Below are 8,772 nucleotides of genomic sequence, written 5' to 3' on the forward strand. Positions count from 1 at the left end.
CTATACTTTAGCAGAACCAAACAAACATACTCAACAAATCAAATCTAACCAGGGCTTGTTTAAAATACTAAGGAGATGGTTTGTTCTAGACATTTTTTTGCAGGGCTTGCTAAAATTAGAAACAAAATACTTTGGTCATTTCAAGGAATCATGCAAAATTGGAACTTAACTTTTTAATGTGCAAGTCTATAACTCACATTTCCTTTTTTGCATTTGTTTTCAGACTTCCTCACCAAGTGAGAACCAGAAAGGTTAATAAAACCTGGAAGAGATTTTTAAACAGCTAAGAAGCATTGACAAGCAACCCTACATGTACATGTCTGAGTCTTTAATACAATAAGGGGCTAACCACAGAGCATTGACAATGTGTTGATTTAAGATTTCTTCAACAGTGACCTTCAAAATAAATGTCCCCTAATCAAACTTGAAAAAAGGTATAATTTGAGACCAGGTGTTCAACACTCAACAAGTGTACCTTTGTATTCTTAGCAAGCAGTCATATGTAAGTACTATTCTGTGTAAAAATCAGGCAATCAGTGGCACATCATTTTTCTCTATTTGGTCTTTTTTGCCTCAAATACATTCAACACATCTAGAAAACAACTGAAAAGCTATTTAATTTTAACCTTCAGAATCTGTGATGTAAATATTTTATACTGAAATATTTACTGCCATTTTTCCATAGTGCATTTCTACTAAATTTGACCTACCTATATCTTAAAAAGGCAAGTTTTACAAAAACTTTGATGGTTATTTCTGGAGGTTATGAGGTACAAATACTTGAATAATGCAATAAAATTTCTCTATTTTTTTCTTCATGTACCACACCTTATACACATTTTGCCTGATACTTAGACAGTGAATTTATTTAAAATTTTTATATGATATCTTTCACAACTATCTGATTTATACTCTGGTTAATCCTGTTCACCTTCAAAAGAACTAATTCTTTTCCATTTCTATTTATTTCCTGTTTAATATTTAAATCTCATCTCACTCAAAATCTACAAAAGTCAAATTGAAATTACCTCTATCTGCCTTTATGGACAAATAAAATGAAAAGATACGGATTGGACAGTCCGTACTCTGTGGGAAATTGTAAAAACTGTTTTCTATGGATAAAAATTTATAACAAGATTTAGCTCCTGTAAGATTCCTTGTATTGTACAGTAAGATGAAAAATGCAGAATATATAAGTAAAGGATGATAAAACAAAACAGGAGATGCACAATGGCTACGTATGAGTAATTTGTGAAAGTTTCATTGAATTCCATTCAATAATTTCCGAGGAGGTGCCAATGGGATAATTGTCTACCCTCCTCCCCCAACAATTGATTGACAAATGACAAAGTCCATATTTTGCATCAGGAAACCAAAAAGCCATTCAGATGAAAAAACAAACTAGGAGATTCACAATGTCATCACATAATGAAGAATTTGTGGTTTCAACTTTCTTCAAATTCCATTCAGTGATTTCAGAGAAGTAAAAAGTAAATAGGAGCTGGGAACAAATAGACTAAATGATCACTAAAAAACTCAGACTTTGTTATTTTCTTGCAAAATCAGAGCAAATATGAACAAACAAGTCTGGACCCCTTTTTTTTCTGAAACCCCCTTTCCAAAATCTCTGGATCCATGACTGTATTTAGCATTTTCTTTAAATGTAAGCAAAATTCAACTAATTTCATTTGCTATTAGATAACTGTTAATTGCACTGATTTTTCTAAATCAGAGAGAATTCAGAACAAGCTGATTAAATTTTTGACTACACAACTATTTTTCAGATAGTTTAATTATAATCTTTACCTTTTTTTTAACACTTTACACATTTAAAATATGCTAACTTTTGTTGTTTTTTTTTGTATAAAAGGAAAGAAAAATCAGATATGCCAATTTAGAAAAATATTGGTCTCTCATCATCAATCATAACAAAACTCAGACAAAGGATTTAATATCCAGACATAAAATTAACACCAGATGTCTCACACATTTTAAAATTCAGCATTGTCAACGCATGCTGCACTAAGCTGCATGTAACAAACAAAAACAATGCACATTTCATGTAATAAATTGCATAATATTGTCACAGAACATGTTTTTGTCATGTAACCAAAGCATCTATCAGTAACTCCCCCTGCATGTCTGTCATAATCAGATTTCATTGCATCCAGACAGATGGGAGAATATATTTTTTTTTACAAAATGATGAGATTGAAATATAATGAAGAAATGACATTTATGAAAGTTAATGAAAATTAATGACTCCAATTTGTAAAACTGACTCAATTTTGAGAAAATGGACATAGTTTTCAGTCTACTAATAGTATTTGACCATTTCAAAAGTGAACTAAAGATTTGAAGAAATAAAAAAATCAAGCACAGTCAGAAACTTGACAGGGAGGGGTTCAATGGAGGGATATTTAGACAAAATTTTCTCAACTCCTTAATACTCTTTTTCATTATGATGAGGAATGCAGAAGGTTATTATAACCACAAGCCCCTGATAATGGGCCTGAGTCAGCTGAGACCCAAATGATACACTTTACCTTCAGCATACTGACATAACTGAAATTCTTGGCTTTGAACATTCAATCTCCCTGTACAATAAATCAAGATCATATAGCTGTATATCTTTAACTTCTACTGGCTATCACAAAGAAATGCAACAGAACTCGAGAGGGAAAAAAAAATAAAAAACTTTGATATAAATCTCTAGGTGAATTGTAGAGGGTCATCTTGAAGTGTTGGATAGAGTATCATGTGGACGATTGTAACTTTTTATCATTGTAAGGTCGGGACTTCCTTGTTTATTTTCACACCTTGCTGCAGCACTCAGTTGGGAATGGAATCACAATCCAACTTCTCTTCACATGCAATATATTATTACCTGATTTATTAAAAACATCAGCATTCAAAATTTTGTAAAGATCTGTTGAAGCACAAATAATTTGTCTGGGTCAAATGAAACTACATTACAGCAAATGAAGATAACTGTCTTTGAAATAGAAACCTTTATCCATATAATTGTTATGTAATATTGGCGTAATTTGAATCATTTTTTTAAAAATCACAATGACAAATTAATCTTAATCGTAGGGAGGACCTCTATTTCACCTTGAATACTTGAAAGTTAAAGAATCAGCAATTTACAATAGAGGAAAATTAAAAATTTACTAATAAAGCATAAATCATAAGAATTATTATCAAATCAAAAACTGATTATATCAGAAGATGATTAAGTGTAAGTATTTGTAAGAATCAGGCAAAATGGGAAAAATCAGTAACATGCATGTCAAAAACCCACCGAGCTGACAATGTAATATCACTCAAGGATACTTTATCTATTTGAAAATACCACTATTTAATCTCTGAATCACTGGCTTTGCTCAGATATTTTTCAACAGAATCTTTGAAAAAATAGGTTTTTGACAGAGTTATCTGCCCTTGAAATGTTCATTTTCAGTGCATTTCATTGAAATTGTAAGTCAATTGTTCATCACGATTCGGAACATCTTGTCTGTTTTCCTTGATTCTGATGGTGAAAATAGTCAAATTACACTATCAAAATGATGGTTTTTTTTCATACCACATTTCATCTGCTGCCTTATTCTTACAGGGACTGACACTTAATATACTAAAGAAAAAAATCAAAACAAGTACATGACTATTTTTATACTGCCAATGACTTTCCCCTTAAATAAATTTGCAAAATACAGTAGAACCCCAGTAGCATAAAATCATAATCAAAATTACGTCAAAAATGTTATTGATTGTGTTATTGATGGAAAATAATGTGGAATATTCACATGTGGGAATGAAAAAGTGGTTCGCAAAATGGGTGGTGTTTGAGCCATTCAGGTTCGAGAAATTGAGATATGAATGTAATTGGAACTTCCAAAACCATTTAATTCTCCCCTATTTAGAACCTTATGTAATTTATCTTACTTATCACTCAATCAATCTGCTGAGTTAATAAGTACTTGTAAAACACGAGTAGGTACTTATGGTTGTAAAATCAACCGATTAATACATGATAAAAATAACATGCAAGATATCTCATTGATTAATCTGACACTTGATAATGATCTACTGGTCTAAGTTTCATGTCGATCAGTTGAACAAAAAGTTAAATTGATTTGATTACCATTATCCATGTTTGAGTGGTTAAAATAAGAGACAAATCAATGTGTTATTCTTGAAGTATTTCTTGAGATGTCAGACATTATTATTTTTTATCTATACTTGGATAATGCCATCAATAACCTCTAGTCATTTGAAATCATTTGTTGTCTTTCCAGTACAAAAACAAAATTAATCATTTTCCCCTGTTGGGCATTGTTAACAATGTAATATGTCAATGGGTTTTACTTCCATCTCTGCCTTTACAAGGGTGGATCTTAGAATTTATAACAGGTTAGGGTGCTTCCGATTCAAAAATGTATAAGGTGGGGGGGAGGGGGGGTTCCCGGCTATAATTGCTCATTTTCATGCCACAAAAAAAGAATAGATTACAACTCCTAGAAAACCCCTCATCATGGATCTACTAAAAGTCTATAATCTCTTTACTTAGGCCAAATAAATTAAATTGGTAGATTCTGATCCAACTTTCACAAAAAATATGAGGCGGGTGGGAGGATTTAATTTTTTTATTTTTTATTTCTTACCAGATATTTGCTAGCCTGATTTTAGCTTTTTGAAAAAAAGATATGTTCTAAATCTATATCCACATTAGTTTCAGAGAAGAAACTTCTTTTTAGTCACTAAGAAAAGGAAGATTTCTGTGTAAAAGTACATGTATCTCAATACCAGAGACTAATGCAAAAAAAATCAGATTTTGAAATTCCCACCTCAATTTTTTAGGTGTGGGAGGGGATTAGAATAATCTAATTTATTTTATTTTGGCCCTACTGTCATTTTTTAGCAAAATAATATGGGTAATAAAAAATTGCCATTTCCTCAATTCCAGGATTTTACATAATCTGCAGAAGCCAAAGTTGGCACCCAGTTAATAAAAAAGCATACAAAACCTTTTCTAATTTTTCTTGAAATCCTGTATTTAACAACAAGGGCAAAATAAAAAAAAAGGCTTAACAATAAACATGCCAATTATTCTTATTAGTTTCTGCAAATTTTGCAAAACAATATTTCAGTGTACATTTTCCAAGCTCTAAAGATTGATGGGAGGCCCCCATAAAGGACAGGGTAGGGGTGATAATATTATGAACCAAAGAATGATGATATGGTGATTACAGATACCACAGTTTTACCCTACAATTTTCAAAGCGTGGTTTTAAAATGTGACTTTAAAATACACATGACAATTGAGTCTGGTTGCACAACAGAGAAACAGACAAAAATCATGCAACTGCCCAAAAAATTGCTGGTGATAGGAACACAGATATCTAATAAAATTTTGTCATGTAATTTCTGGCACAGACATGGAAACATGGTATGATTCATACCTCTAACAAGTGTAATACATCAGAAAAAGTGTTACCTTGCGTGTTACTAATTTAATACAATTAACCTTCATCAAAATCAAGGTGTAATTTGATGATTAAGTCAGGAGTTCTGTAGCATTTTTCTGCAGCAAGTAAAAAACTCATTACAGTAGTAAATACTTAAAGCATCAAAACAATGTTGTAAGGTATGACTGCCAAGAAATCAAAGCAGTAAAGTGCAATCTTCCTAAACTGAACTCCAAATACATGTAACTGGAAACCTGCCTAAAGTGACCTCTAAATATCTGGAAACCTGTCTAAGAACTTTAACCAACTGGAAACCTGACTAAACTGAACTGTAAATATCTGGAAACCTGTCTAAACAGAACTCTAAATATCTGGGAACCTGTCTAAACTGAACTCTAAATATCTGGAAACCTGTCTAAACAGAACTTTAACCAACTGGAAACCTGACTAAACTGAACTCTAAATATATGGAAACCTGTCTAAACTGAACTGTAAATATCTGGAAACCTGACTAAACTGAACTGTAAATATGTGGAAACCTGACTAAACTGAACTCTAAATATGTGGAAACCTGTCTAAACTGAACTCTAAATATGTGGAAACCTGTCTAAACAGAACTCTAAATATGTGGAAACCTGTCTAAACCGAACTTTAAATGTGTGGAAACCTGACTAAACTGACCTCTAACTTACTGGACACCTGTCTAAATAGAACTTTAACCAATTGGAAACCTGAATAAACTGAACTCTAACCTTTCTAAAGTGAACTCTAAATATCTGGAAACCTGTCTAAACAGAACTCTAAATATCTGGAAACCTGACTAAACTGAACTCTAAATTACTGGAAACCTGACTAAACTGACCTCTAACTTAGTGGACACCTGTCTAAACAGAACTTTAACCAATTGGAAACCTGAATAAACTGAACTCTTACCTTTCTAAAGTGAACTCTAAATATGTTGAAACCTGTCTAAACAGAACTCTAAATATGTGGAAACCTGTCTAAACTGAACTCTAAATTACTGAAAACCTGTCTATACTGACTTCTAACTTACTGGACACCTGTCTAAACAGAACTTTAACCAATTGGAAACCTGAATAAACTGAACTCTAACCTGTCTATGGTGAACTCTAAAAATCTGGAAATCTGTCTACACAGAACTCTTAACTGGAAACCTGTCTAAACTAGATATTCCGGAAATATCTATAAATTGAATGCTAACTAACTAGAAACCTGTCCAAACTGAATTCTAAATTACTGGAAACCTGTCTAAACTGAACTCTAACTTACTCGACACATGTTTATAATGAACATTAACTAATGGAAAGCAGTCTAAACTGAACTCTAATATACTGGACACCTGTCTAAGAGAAATGTAAATAAATAGATATCTGTAGAAACCAAACATATTCTAAAATACCTGTATTATAAATTCGAATTATTTTCAACCTGCATGAACCAGACAAGCTGAACAAGACCTCCATTCTAGCTGATGATATGTTAAGAAAGGTTTTACCGTAGTTTGTTGCAATAATGATATGAATTAAGACAGTAATCAACCAAAGAAATATTCAATAAATATAAACTTAACTAGAATGCTTATAAACCCATTAGTAACTAAATTTCCATTAAAAAGAATATCTACACGTGTGCTTTAATGTTGTTGAATGTAAAGATCTACACTTGAAACAAGAGGTTTCATATATTGTCATGCTAAGGCTAACATCTGTCAACTTTAAATGAAAGGAAATCAGTCAAATAGAAAGTCTACAAGAAAATAAGAGAGAGTATATATGACTTGATAGAGCTTCACACAAAGTTTCAAACCATTCAGCCTGATAGAAACTGAGAAAAGTTAGTTCATTGTCAATTTTACTTAGTCAGGTTTCAGTAAACAGAATATTAGATTGCTGAAAAACTGAAAAGAGGCAAGGTACAATTTACTACATTACTGGTAATGCACCATGTATGTTGTGATGCAACAAAAACAGTCTGCAAAATGAAAGTTGAAAAAGATGTGAACCAAAGTTGATTCATAGATGAGAAATGGACAGACAGACAATCTGAAAGAAGAAATCATCTCTCTATGATGTAAACCTTTCATTACTGAACATATCCACCTATTGTAACCATCCTTGCTATTTCTTCTCCAAAAACTGAAGTCAACACTTACATCCATCAAAGTACAGACATGATGGGAAGATTTTTACCTTCCTCTTGCTTATTTCACATAAAAAGAGGCTTTATCAAATTTAATTATACCAGAGAAAAGAGGTCAATTTGAACATCACTATGTTATCCTTGGCAGGAAGCCTGAGATTTAAACAATACTTCTAACAAGAGCTTACGTCAATACCTATTTTCTACTGATAGACATTAATTATGTGAAAAAAAGCGAGTTTCACACAAAAGATAATATATCCCTGAAATTGATAGTTCAAATTTCTCTACAATACATGTATACCAAATTACAGTCTGACATTTTAAACCATTTCACAATAGGTTTTGTACCCCTAACAGTAGGCTCAACTGTGAGAAAACAAGAGAGGGTCATTAATCAACCCTCCCTTAGAGAACACCATGGCCTAAATAAATATAGGGTTAAACTCCTAAATTAATGAAATAATTTGATACCTAGTTACCTGTGAATAGGTTACTTTATACACTAAGGGGGGCAAGACAAATTGACCAAACTTAATTACTCCATGGTCATAAATTTCATCCCTGTGACCAAAGTGAAGTTTTTACCTCATTGTATGATAGGCACTTGTATGACCTTGCATAAAAATGGCTACTTTCCAAGGTCAGACTAATATCAAACTTGAAACCTTGTTGAACTTGGGTGCAAGTGATTAATTCTTTCCTGGAGGGGTAAAAATCGTTTACACGTTTACACGCATGAAACTAAGTTGAAACAATGAATTAAATGTATCATAAAAAGACATGAAAGTGCAATAAATATACATGTGAAAGAAAACAAAAAAAATTAGCAGAAACAAAATCAAACTTTTCCTTTGTTGATGATGCATTCAAATTGTGAACTTGATTTGTGAACTCACTGAGTGATGCAAAACCTTAGACTAAATTGTTTACCTTTGCAAGCATCCAACAATAATCACTTTGCTCTATGCAAATCTTATATGATGAATGGATAAGGAGGAGTTGCTCTCAAAAATTTGGTTGACAGACAGAGTGACTGACAAAGATGTTCTTAGAGGCTACTTTTCTTTTTTAAAAATTCTTATGACTCTTTAATGTGTAGGTAGCAATAAAATACATGTCAAAAGCTGTTTTCAGCGCTTAA

Source organism: Perna viridis, chromosome 10, assembly GCF_037379345.1.
Source record: "Perna viridis isolate PV_CMFRI_1.1 ecotype Kerala chromosome 10, ASM3737934v1, whole genome shotgun sequence".
NCBI classification, from domain to species: Eukaryota; Metazoa; Mollusca; class Bivalvia; order Mytilida; family Mytilidae; genus Perna; species Perna viridis.